Source organism: Peromyscus californicus, unplaced genomic scaffold (genome assembly GCF_007827085.1).
Source record: "Peromyscus californicus insignis strain IS unplaced genomic scaffold, ASM782708v3 Scaffold_6__1_contigs__length_162567912, whole genome shotgun sequence".
In the NCBI taxonomy this organism is placed as follows: domain Eukaryota; kingdom Metazoa; phylum Chordata; class Mammalia; order Rodentia; family Cricetidae; genus Peromyscus; species Peromyscus californicus.
Genome location: NW_026294584.1, coordinates 137,778,321 through 137,791,960, shown reverse-complemented (window position 1 = coordinate 137,791,960; position 13,640 = coordinate 137,778,321). Strand labels below are relative to the sequence as shown.

The 13,640-nt window shown below is 40.7% G+C and overlaps 1 pseudogene; it reads right to left on the bottom strand.

Annotated features, from left to right (window-relative positions):
- Window positions 1-2,826: 2,826 nt before the first annotated feature.
- LOC128099748 (C-type lectin domain family 4 member A-like) lies at window positions 2,827-13,382 on the bottom strand (annotated as a pseudogene).
- Between the last annotated feature and the right edge of the window lie 258 nt (window positions 13,383-13,640).

The following is a 13,640-nucleotide window of genomic DNA, read 5'->3' as shown; positions in this document are numbered from 1 at the left end:
GACTCTGCAGACAGTTAACTTGAAGTAATGGCATCCTTGGGAACTCCTGAACTTGAAGCTCAAGTCTGAAATAAGGACAGTCTTTGGAGTCATGGCCTGAACTTGTAGAATAATTTAATTAGTAAATTAAATGTCTTCGGCTGTGGCTTACCAGAACAGCCATAAGAAACATTTTGGGGATGGCTGAGGAAATACAGGCAAGATCACACATCATCTGAGAAAAGAGTTGTTAAATTTTCTAAGAGTGATAGTGGTATAGTTTTTTTGTACAATGACAATTTCAGATGATATATACTGAAATATTGACTGAAGTGTAATGTATCAAACTAACTCTCAAGTACCCTATCAAGTAACATGTGCATATATGTGCACATACATACACATATCAAATTATCTAAATGTCAACAATTGATGATACCATCCAGCCAACTTCTGTTTCAAAATATTTCTGACAAGAAGTTGAAAAGCCTTCCCAAGTGTTAAGCAGCATACAGGCTCCCAAGGGACATGTGGGTCTCCTTAATGTCCATCTACAGGGCAGAGGCTGTCCCTAACGTGGCCTGCACCAACCTGAGACACAAAAAATCATGGGTGTGGCAGTAGAATGTTGTTCATCGTCTTCTTAAACTTGATGTGGATAAAGTCCACCCAGCCAGGATCAGCCACCATTAGAGGCTCACATCAGCCTCACGGCACCCACAGCACCTGACACACTAGCCATGGGGACCAAGTTCCTGAATGGGTCCTGGTAGTGCAGGTATTGGGGGATATGAGAAAATGCTGATTAAAGGACACAAACTGCCAGAGAAAATGTGAGTAAGCACTGAGGATCAAAGTGACAATAGGTAACAATGTCACCCTGTCTGTCTGAATTTGCTTAAGAAGATCTTAAATGTTCTACACCACACACACACACAAAACAGACAACTAAGTTAGGTAATAAAGGGTGTTGTTAACTTGATTGTGGTAGCCATTGCCCAATACATTTCCATATCAAGTCAAGACAGTGTTATGTAAATATATATACTTTATTTGTCAATTATACATCAATAAATCCAAAGACAGAGGAACAAAGAGAGAAAAATGGGTAGAGGAACCAAACCATACAAAATTATCATCAAATAACACTTTAGGGATCTAAGAATGGACACAGAGTCTCTGGTATATGTAGCATGAATCTTAAAGAGTCTTTATTAATAAAGTCAAACCTGAGCCAGGTATTGGGGTGAACACTGAAAGATCAGAGAGACAGAACAAGCCGCAGCTAACCTCATCTGGACAACTTCTCAGCTGATCTTGTTTCCTCAGACTGGAAGCCTCTGTGTCCTCATATCTGAATGACTCTCAACTGCACTGTCCTGCTCAAAACCTAAAAGCTTAACCAGCCAAATGCTTAACCAGCCAAATGCTTCTAGTTTCTGGTCCTCACGCCTTATATACCTTTCTGCTTTCTACCACCACTCCCTAGGATTAAAGGCTTACTTTCTGGGATTAAAGGCGTGAGTCACCATGCTTGGCTGTATCCTTGAACAGATGGATTTCTGCCTCTGGAGTGCTAGGATTAAAGGCGTGTGCTACCATTTCCTCTCTTTTTGTCTAAAATTTTAAAAAGCTTATAACTAATACAAGAAAAACTATCTAATAAGTGTATACAATATATACAGTCAAAAAATTCCATTATATATATTAACAATGTCCAGTCCAGTAACATTTGATAAACTCAAAAAAAATTCATTACTTATCCTATTTAAAACAAGTAGTTCCTTTTTAAAAGTATTTTTCTTTTCATAATAGATTCAGTAATCTACCTTTTGTCATTTTTATATCTTCCCCTTCTTCTTTCTAGAGTAGATTCAATTATCTACCCATTTATCTTATTATTTCTTTATCTTTTTTCTCAGAGTAGACTCAATGATCTACCTCATATCTATATTCTCTTTTTTCATTTTCTTTTTTTTAAACAAAACCTCTGAATATAATCTCCATGTTCAGCTTTTTTCCTGACCATTGACAATTAACAACTTGTAACCAACCATTGTAAACAATGACAATACCCAAAACTCATTAAATGACCGAAAAACCTTCCATCCCACCTCTTGGGAATGTGGGTGTCATTTTCTTAAAATTACTTCCTCTTTCTAGGGTGAAGGCATCTTTAGGGGATTCTGAAAAGAAAATTTTTGGGTTAATTGTCAAGTCCTGTCATTTGTACAGTCTCTGCATAATAGGAAAGTTCAGGGCTTGTCACAAGTCCTTGTTCGAGTAATCTGTCAGGCTGGATCATCTCAGCTAGCCATCTTGAAATTGTCCTGAGCAGTTTGTAGTCCAAAGCTGTCAGCTTAATGGCTTTACCATAGTCCATGTGGAATCATCTTTGTGGGGTCCTGTCATCCTTTTGAAGATTCCAAAGTCGCTGTTAGGCTTGGTCATGGTTCCCTGCAGATTTTTTGTGTGTGTGCCTCCTCTGTGGTTTGGAGCAATCACAGTCAGATAACTATCTGTCTCTTGGAACCATGAATGTTCTTCCCTAGAAGAGAAAAATCTTCACAGCAATTTCTCCCCACCATTTGTCTTGCCAAACTTTTCCAAACTGACCTTTGCCAATGCTTTCTTGTAACATGATGATCCTGTCAATTTTTCTCTGAACAAGCAGCAGTAAACCCTTCATCCCAGGTGGCAGCATCACCACAGTCACCAACAGGATGAGAAGGAGACAGCAACTAGGAACAGCAGCCGCTGCCTCCATGGTCCCGCTGCCTCTGTTTGTGGTTCAGTCCAGGCCAAAGCTTCTCCCAAGCCTCCTAGGCCAGCCTCAAACTCGGGATCTTCCTGCCTCTGCCTCCCTCAGTAAATCCTACCAGCGTGTACCACAACTGGCAACATGTAGCTTAGGTCTGAGCTGGGGCCCGAAAAGCCACAGGCAAGCAGCTTTTTCATGAATTCGTAACACGAACGTTGGGCACCAGATGTAGCATGAATCTTAAAGAGTCTTTATTAATAAAACCAAACCTGAGCCAGGTATTGGGGTGAACGCTGGAAGATCAGAGAGACAGAACAAGCCACAGCTAACCTCATCTGGACAACTTCTCAGCTGATCTTGTTTCCTCAGACTGGAAGCCTCTATGTCCTCATATCTGAATGGCTCTCAGCTGAACTGTGCTGCTCAAAACCTAAAAGCTTAACCAGCCAAATGCTTCTAGTTTCTGGTCCTCATGCCTTATATACCTTTCCGCTTTCTACCATCACTCCCTGGGGTTAAAGGCTGGCTTTCTGGGATTAAAGGCGTGAGTCACCATGCTTGGCTGTATCCTTGAACAGATGGATTTCTGCCTCTGGAATGCTAGGATTAAAGGCGTGTGCTACCAGGTATATGGGAAAGTCTCATTATATAAAAGAGTAAAGGATGAATAGATAAGTTTATGTGAAGACCAGTATTATCAAATGGATAACTGTTGGCTGCCTACCTAAATTTCTATGGACATCTCTTCCACAAGAAGATCTTTCCAGGTGTCTGTGAAATGCTGGATAAAAATGCAATCCCATGTCTGTGGAGAATAATTGATTTATAAGTATATTTTCTTCATCTGACAAACTGACCTAAATTTAGCACTGCAAGGAACGTCATTCCAGCCCCAACCAGAATATCGATGATTTACTACAACACATTGTTCGTGGTCACTGCTGGGCTCACCCGGGTGCCAGAACCTGGAAAGGAGAAAAGAGCATCAGGGTGTTTCCCCCGGGGATGCTGGGAAAGAGAAAACAAGAGTAAGCAAGCCTCAGGATGTGGTGAGAATTTGTGGAAGTGTGTACAAATCAACTGTTCTCCACTGCCCATGTCTGACATGTCCCTGGAAAACAGGGTCCACCACACTCAATATTCTCTTAGCTTGTTACTCAACTGTTCTCCCAGAACACATCCCAGAGGTTACTTCATCCCTAGGTCTTGGTACCTGGGACTGTCATTCCATGTGCTTATTTGTATGATGAAAAGTTCTCTCCTTATTCTCGTGTTTTATTAAAGTTTTTTTTTTCATTTTACAATAGTGTTATTTTAAAGACTGGAGAACTACTTAAAATCTCTAGATATTCCACTTATTTCTGTCATCTAGGACAAGTAATTTACTATCCTGGATTCCTACCTGTCTCCTCCAAAACCTGAGAATAATATTACTACCTGTTTCTGACAGCAGAAATCAGGATAGAATGTGGGAACATACTATATATTAGATTTTTTAAATAATTACATAAATATAACACACAATATCAGATTGAGGACTTTTGATTTATGAGAAATAATCAGTTATCATCTTAACATTAATTTTTATTATAAAGATATAAATGAAAGCTGGAGAGATGGCTAAGGAATTAAGAATGCTTATACTTTTCCAGAAATTGTGAGAGTTCTGTTCCCAGCACCCATATTTGCACAGTCACACCACCTGTAACCCCAGCTCCAGGGGATCCAACACCATCTTCTGGGCTCCATGGGCACCCACATACACACTACACACACTCATAGAGAAACACAGATATACACACAAATAAAAGTAAATTAAATCTTATTTTAAAATATAGAGAGAAACTGAAAGCATAATAAAACCCACCATGGTGTAGCAACTTGGTTGGTGCCCTGGGTACTTATTATTCTACACTCTTCAAACTCAGTTTCCTCATCTCTCCTGAGAGTATCAGTGACATGTGTCTCACAGGACTCCTTGATGAGGAAATGGGGATAAAAGTAACTCCATCCCCAGCACTCACACGAAGAGTGAGCTCTTTTAGTTTCATAACCAACAGCTGGAACACCCTAAAGTCTTCTCATGCTACAGGACCCAGGACTCCTCTAGGTAACTATGGACTCACGTGGCACTTTCATTGTATGGTGTCTGATCAACCCATTGCCACTGTCGGTGACCTGGATCCGAAAGCCCAATATAATAATCAGCTTCAGGATCCAGGATCTTGGTGATGAAATCCTAAGAGGAAAGAAAGACACAGCATTTAGTCTCAATAGAGTGTTTCTTTTTCTGTTATAGAATTTTTATAAGATCTTTTAAAATTTATTTCAACCATACAAAATTATAGGTCCAATACTATGCACATAAGCAAATACATAATAATCAAATCCTACTTCATCTCAGTAGGTCATTAAGTAGTTTTCAAATTTTAGATTAATACACATTTATTATACATTTTAGAGGTATACTGTGATACTTTGACTGACATTTTTCTGGTCACACAGAGATAAGAAGACAAAGAAAGGATCAAGGAATAGAAGAGCCACCCACACCCCCAGGAGTGCCATCTTCTCCAGCTGACCAGGAAACAATGTCATCACTCAGAGGCCTGATTTCCATGACATTGGAAACAATCTCTGTCTATGATCATAATGAATTCTCATCTCAGACTCACTCCCCTCTTTTTTTCCCCAGCACCATTCTTGAAAGTTGCGCATGAGAGAATTTAGCAGATGTAAGCATTCTCCATTCATAACCTCAGATATTTCATTTCTGATGGCTGGCTGTGACTCTCCTGATTTGATCCCCTTTCCCTAGTCAGCTCTGCGCCCTCCTCTGTTAGGCAGTGGGTACTACAGGAAGCATTAGAGTGCTGAAATCACAAACTGCTCTTTCAAGCAGAAACATTTCATCCCTCCCTCCACCTCAGACGTTGCATTTCTGTTGCCATGGTTCCCTGTGGGTTGTTTAGCTTCACTGAAGCAGGGACAAGGTGTAGTATGCCAAGGCTGAAGCAACCTTTCCGGCTTCCTGATGGAAAGCCTTCTGCCACATCAGCAACACCCATGTCAACAAAACTCCCTCTTAGTAAAAAGAGGCAGACAGCAGGCCAGGCCCAGGCCCCACTCTCTCCCAGGATGCACCTGCTCTTCCTGGCTGTGGATCACCATCAGATGAGCACCCATGCTGGAGCACTTCTCCTCACTCTCGATCCAAGATGCCGAGTCATTCAATGTGAAGTAGCAGTGGGAACTAAATAACTTCCAATCCTTTGGGCAACAGCTCCAGACTTTATCTTTGGGGGAAGAAGGAAATGTAAGTGCAATGTCATAAAGTCATTTTAAAACCTGCTTGATGTGGAGACTACATGGAAGCTGGGACTCCACACTTCTCCAGATACAACAAGGAGTCCCTCTCTGTCAGGTGCCAAGAAACCCCAGACTACCACTAAGGACACCAATGTCAGGGCCCCTTTATCCTAATGGGTTGCTGTCAGGAAAACTGAGTGTATAGAACACTCAGACGCCCAAGACATAATGCAAAACAGTCTGGGTCTCCAAAGAATAGAACTCATCATACCAAGAACCAGAAGTTCTCATATTACATAAATATATACATATTTATACATGTAAACAATAGATGCCATTAACCAAGGCAGCAAAATTTCAGAGTTAGGAGACAGATATTTTTAATTAGTGATGATAAAAGTGGTAGTCAATATATTATAACAAGCAAGATAATTAATTATAGGTTTATTCTAAAAACTTTAATGCCCATGATATTTTAATTTTCAGGATGAAAATAAAAAGATTCTGGAAAAGGTTTTAAAAACATGTAAACCAGCTCTGTGAGTTTGAGACCAGCCTGGTCTACAGAGCAAGATGGAGGACAGGCACCAAAACTACACAGAGAAACCCTGCCTCGAAAAACAAACAAAAACAAAATATATGTAAACTGAACAGAGAGAGATGTAAAGAGCTGAATGAAAATTTTATATCTGAAAAACATATTTTAAGTATTCCAGGGTGTTAATTGCATCCTGAAGGCAACAGAGATATCAGTGAACCCTTAAGGAAGAAAAAGTGAACTGAAACACAAAAATAAAGTCTCATGTAAAAACCCTAAATGTCTACAGATGAATGCAATCCTCATAGAAATTCCAAGATTCTTCATAAGATAAATGAACAAAACAATCTCAAAATTTATAAAGAAAGCACCAAAAAACCCTGGATAGCCAAAGCAACCTAAAGGAAAAAGAATGATTTTGGCGGTATCTCCAGACCTGACTTTAGGCTACACTAGATAGCATGATACCACAACAAAAGTACACACATTGATCAATGAACACAAAAGAGAACCATAAACATAAACACACACAGGTACAGCCACCGGACTTTTCACTAGAAATACATATCGGAGGAAGATCGGCTCTTCAACAAACTGTGCTGGGAAAACTAGGAACCGATGTGCAGAAGAATGAATGTAAATCCATAGCCATTCTGTGTGAAAATTGACTCTAAAATAGAGTCTAAATGGATTAAACACCTTACTGTGAGGCTTGGAACCCTAAAATTGTTACAAAAAAAAATAAAGACAACATTTCAAGATGTGAGCACAGGCAAGGACTCCCTGAATAGGACTGCAGGCTTCTTTACAGCAAAGGATCCAGTGAGCAAAGAGACAGAGATCTGCTGAGAAAGGCAGGATGCCCAGACAAGCTCAAGTGGTCTAGGGAAACGTGTTTCCCAAAAGGTCTGTTGACAAAGACAATAAACCTTTGAGCATGACTCCCCTGGAGATGCTCACATTCACACCAGCAGATTCGCTTTATTCTTTCTGGAGCTCCTTTCTGTTTATAATAAAATTCTACTCAGTCCAGTATTACTTCTCCCTCTCTGAAACTCTTCTTTGTTGACACTAGGCTGCCACACATTCCAATTATGCCTGATTGGAGACCTCTAAAAAAAAAAAAAACTCCACAGGCAGCTGGTATAAAGTGTGTGGTATGAAGTCATGTTCCCATAGTGCCCACTGCTGATGGAGCTACCCCAGAATCTTGTTGGAAATACTGATTTTAAGCACATTAAGTTTTACCTTTCAAAAGCGAATGCTGTTTTCTCCACTCCAAGTCAGTGTAATTCAGTTCTTTTATGATTGCTTTTTCATCAAGAAGCTAAGAATATTTTTTAGACAAAGTTGTAAAACAGAATGAAAACAATTCATTTTTCTGGTAGTGCTAAGACTTGACTTTTTACTTTCACTTTCTTACATTCTTTGTAGAAACAAAATGTATAAATGTCCAACTACCCGAGTAGTTAAAGCCAGCCTGGGGAAGATTCCCCATCACCACAGAGTGTGATGGCTTTGGCCCTAACACTTGAAATGAGAATAAGATATAGAATAAGAATCAGGTCATCCTTAACTATACAAACTAGTAGAGTTGGTTGGTTGGTTTAGCTAGCTAGTTGGTTGGTCAGTTAGTTTGGCTTAGTTAGTTGGTTGATTGGTTGGTTTAGTTAGTTGATTAGTTAGTTAGTTCATTGCTAGTCTGGGCTACATGAGACCCTACCATAATAAAGACAATTTTCCATTACTCCACAGTCAAGATTACCCTACTCCTAGTGATTTATGACCACAGATATTTTCAGGAAGAGCTGGAAAGACAGGACAGAACCATGACCCTGGGGATTCTTCAACATTTCATGGAGGACACACTGAAGACTACATCTTTGGTGCTAAGTTCTATTAAGTATGTGAGCACCCCAGGAATAGTAAGGGAGAAATGAGCTAATCCAGAGCAGTTCCAGGTTACCTGAGGACGGAAGTTATAAAAGCCCAACACTGATCAAAAGGACTTTGTTTTTGTCCTCTTCTTTCCTGTATCTCCCTCCACCCCAGCTCTGACTTCTCAGGGTCCCCACACTTTCACAGTGCTCCTAACTTAAAACTAACTCACCTTTCCTCTAGAAATTGAATTTTCTTTCTTCTCTTCCTCATCTCCCACTTGTTCCTGGAGTCACTAGATTCTGGCTTTCCCTTCTGCTCATTTACCAAACATTCCTGAACTAGATGTCAATGGCTCCTCCTGTCCACTGATCAGTCATCTTCCTGTGGGACTTCTCACATGACCCTGCCTGCTTCTCTTCCTCCTTAACTGTTGGGAGACAGTGACTCCCTCTGGTTTTGCCTGGTCCTTTCTGTTTGCTCCTGTTTCCTGTCTTTCCTACCTGTTTCCCTCTACATCCACCACTCTTAAAATGGAACATTGTGTTCAGTTCCAGCTGTATCTCTCTTTCTCATCCAAATTCCTCTTCCTTAGTGATATTCATTGTCCTGGGTTGTTGGAGTGGGGGTAGAAGTGGTTGTTTTGTTTTTTAGTCTGTTTTAGTTATCTGCTGTCTATAAGCAAAGGTCTTCTAAAATGTACACCTCTTTCCTAAAACATGTTAATATGCATCAACTAAACTGTGCATCTGAGATTTAGGTGAGCAAACAAAATTAAATCATCATATTCCAACCCAAACCTCCTGCTCATCTTCCTCTTCAAATTACCTCATGACTGCTGACTTTATGAAATCAGAATATTAAAGTCATATCTCACTCCTCTGTGTCCTCTATTCTCAGCTATAGATATTGACCAAAAAGTCACCTACTTTTGGACCAACTTATCTCCTCTCCTGTGTGTCACTAGTATGATCCTTGGATCAAACCCCTAGTGCTGCTCAAACGGATTCTGAATTAGTGTCCTAATTTCTGCTTCTCTTCGTTTTCACACCTCTGTAAGAGCACACTTCTCTAAGTCAGTTTTAATTTTATCATGTCCTGCTTCAGATTCTTCAGGGGATCTCCATGACTGTGGCACATTTGAAACACTGGACACACTCCTTATCCTTCCCTATGTGAATATCCATTTAGACTATGCCTTTGCAGTTCCCTACTAAAGAAACTGGTCTATTTCTAATCACCTTATATGAGCTGCCTTTAAGAGTTCTTTGGCCAATAAAATACACAAAGGGAAATGTGTGTGTGCTCCATGTTGGGCTTGGCTTACTGCCACCATCCATCCTGAAAGTCTGATGTTGCCATGGGAAGCTGGGTTGTCTGTTACTGATGTATGACTCCATGAGAATGAGTAAGTTCACCTAGGACCATGGGAATCTCCCAAGAGAGACCAGTCTCTGTGAAACCACCAAGCAAGAATTAAATAAATAGCTCAATTAACCTACTAATGTTTAAGTTGGTTAATGGTTTAGCAAGAGCTACTAAATAAAATAACATTAGAGGGGATACCTGTGTGATATAGTATGAGCTATATTGTGATCTAGGTCCAGTTTTGTCTGCTCCCTACAGTTTCATGCTTAGTTCTCCATGTAGCACTATACATGACAGTAATGTGCACCTATATTTCCCCTATTTCCCATGCCCCCACATGTCTAGGACATTGCTGGCACACACAGGTCTATGTGTCATCTGCTCCAAGCTTTTCTTAGCCCCCTGTGCTTACTCCATACTTCTCACCTGCAGAGCATTTCCCATGCAATTTTATAAGCACTGGTTCACTTGAATATTCTCTACATTTCCTGAGACTGAGGACTGTTGATCTTTTTGGACTCTCTGATATGTGGCCTGATATATAGTAAATGGATATTATTAATTATTGAATGAATGAATAAACATCTGCATAAAATATATTTTATGCTTTTTATTTTTGATAAATTTGAAAGCCAATCCATAGAGAAATCCACTATTTTCTAAATAGCTTTCAGGTCTCACATGATCTGGAACAAAAACAAATGATTAGAAGGAACTCCACAGGAGCATTGTCCCTGGAATAGCTCTGACCATCTCTTCTCCATCACCCTGCTCATTCAAAAATATAAATATTTGTATATCCAATGGATCTGGCTTCTAAATACTGCTGAGGAAATACAGATTCATCCTCAGTACTGGAACCTAACACAGATGCCCCAGGATTTCACTCTGTGACACCAACAAACACACAAATGCTTCTCCAGTGAGATTGAATGACTTTTACAGGAGTTATTCTGAAACAGAGAGAAATTCCCAATGTCATCCATTCCTCCAGAGAGTGTCTGTCTCAGGTTTCTGGGTCACCATCTGTCTAATGAGTCCCTTTCCTTCTCTGTGTTTAATTTTCCCAGGGGCATACTTACTGATCAGAGCAACTAAGAATAAGATTTTCAATAGCAGTAAAAATATTATGAACGAGATGAGGAGCAATTTGGAGAATCTGTGAAAACTTTCATGAGTCCTGGTCTTCTTTTGAGGAGCTAAAAGACAAACCAAATTCATGTCTTCAGCTCTGTTCCTATTTCCTCTTCTTTCTCCTATTTTACTCTTTGTGCATGATAAACACTAAAACATGATGTTTGAAATAATAGGAAAACATAATTGGAAATAATTATATTCCTTATATATTATGTTTATATACTATATACATAATGTATACATATATAATTTATGTTAATTATAGAAACATTACAATGTACATAAAATCATTCATTCCTGACATTGAGAATGATTGTTCTCAGTCTTTTGGTATGTATCTTTCCTAAAGTTTAAAGCTTTTACATATAAAATACATATTTTCCATAATTAGAACACCATCAATACCACTTAGTGACCATCATTTTCTTTGACATTATATCATGATTTTTCCTTTGTATTTTTTTGTTCTATTTTGAGACAGTGACTGGTGTGTACCCCAAGTTGACGCCAATTCATTTTGTAGTCCAAGCAGGCCTCAAACTCACAGCAACCCCCCTGTCTCTAACTCCTGAGTTTTGTGATTACAGGCTTGTGCCAGCACATCTGGATGGTAATTTTTTTTGTATCATCATGTCTTCTTTATTAGTTTTATTATGATTGCATAGTATTCCATTATATACTTTTAAAACTTCCAGCTTGCTTCCTACTTCAAATATGCAATAGTCAAGAAGTCACATTTTATGATAAAGTCACCACGTTTTCAGTCACCACTTCTAAGAGAGTTACAATACTTCCCAACCATGGATGAAGTCCTGGGTTCTGTCCCCATCACAGGAGGGAGAAAGCGAAAGAAGATACTCAACACCTGCATGCCAACAGACTATGACATGTCACCAGATAGGGGGGAAATCAGTATGTCATGGTTTAGCTTTGAAACAATTTGTTACACATGTATATGTCTGTTTATATGTAAAAAGGATAAAAGGATACCATAACATGGGTGGTGGGATTTCTCCGGATGGCAAAAGACAACACCTTCTCTTCTCCATTGTACAATCCCACAACCTTTCACATCTGTCTACAGGCAACACACTTGGTTGAGACTCCAGTGACCCAGAGCATGGCCAGTGACTAAGATCATCTTTGTCCTTTACATCATCACTCACTAAGAGCAGCAGAAAATGCTTTCTTACCTGGAGGAGAGTCTGCATCCATGTCTGTGGAATCAAATTTATTCCTGAGGTTCTTGTTAATATAAATGTTTTCTGAAAACCTGTGGAGAACCTAATCTCACAAAATGTATGCCATCCCTTCTTTAAAACAGATCCTGAAAGAGAAACAAATGTGGCAGCAAATTGTCCCGATACCAGCTAGAGATGAGAGGCAGTAACAGGCAGCTGCCCTGAGCGTACACCATGAGGTGCAGTCCCCTGACCTGCAAGGGAGAATCACAGATGGAGAACGCACCCAGGATCTGTATACAATCATAGAGATACCAAGAACTCAAAGGGCAAGAGGAGAAAACAGGAAGCAATGGAAAAGAGGAACCAGGCCATTAGAGAAGTCAAACTTCTCACAGAGTTGAGATGCTGACACTGGGTCTGAGCTGACCTCTACAATAAAGCCTCCATTTCCCGTCTTTGTGCTGTGATTCCTACTCCTTCCTGGTCCCTGTAGAGCTGCCTCCTGACCTCCCTGAGGCTTTAACACCACACTCAAGTCGCCCCCATGGACAGAAGAGTTCTTCAAACCAAAGGTACCTAGTTTACACCCTAGACTGTCCCACCTCATGGACACAAGGTCTTCACCATGCTCAGTCTCTGGAACTCACACCAGCTCTACCTGAGGCATGGATACTCCCCTAAACCTGCCTGAGCTCTGACAGCCCAGTTCTTACACATCCCAGCAATGATTTCCTCATTCTCTTGAAAGTCACTGAGTTCCCAAATTGTGTTTTCCACTCCCAAACTCTCTACCTTGCCTGGTTCCTGATTCCATGCCTGGGTTTACCCTCTGTGGGGAACTTCCCCTCAGCCTGCTGAATCCCCGGACCTCGTCTTGTGCTGTGATTCCTACTCCCACAACCTGAAGAGCTGCCTCTTAGCCTACCTGAGGCTTTAACACCACACTGAAGTCACCCCCATGGACAGAAGAGTTCTTCAACACAAAGATACCTAGTATACACTCTAGACTGTTCTACCTCATGGGGACAGTGTCTTCACCGTGCTCAGTCTCTGGAACCCATGCCAGCTCTGTCTGAGGCATGGATACTCCCCTAAACCTGCCTGAACTCTGACAGCCCAGTTCTTACACACCCCAGCAAGGATTTCCTCTTTCTCTTGAAAGTCACTAAGTTCCCACCTTGTGTTTTCCACTCCCACATTCTGTACCTTACCGGTCCCTGGAACCCATGCCGGTTTACACTCTGCAAGAAAGGTTGTCTCAGCCTGCTGAGTCTCCGGATCCCAACCTGACTTGGAGCTAACACTGCACTGGAGCCCACACTCACCTCCTTCAAGTGCTGAGGTGTCACACCAGGCTGGCCTTGAGGACCCTCTGCTTACCCACTCATTCAGGGTTCTGACTTCCCACAAGAAGTGGCCTCAAGCATGGATGCCTTCTCCCCCTGCTTCAGCTCAGAGGCTCTGCACCTGCCCACTCTCAGACACA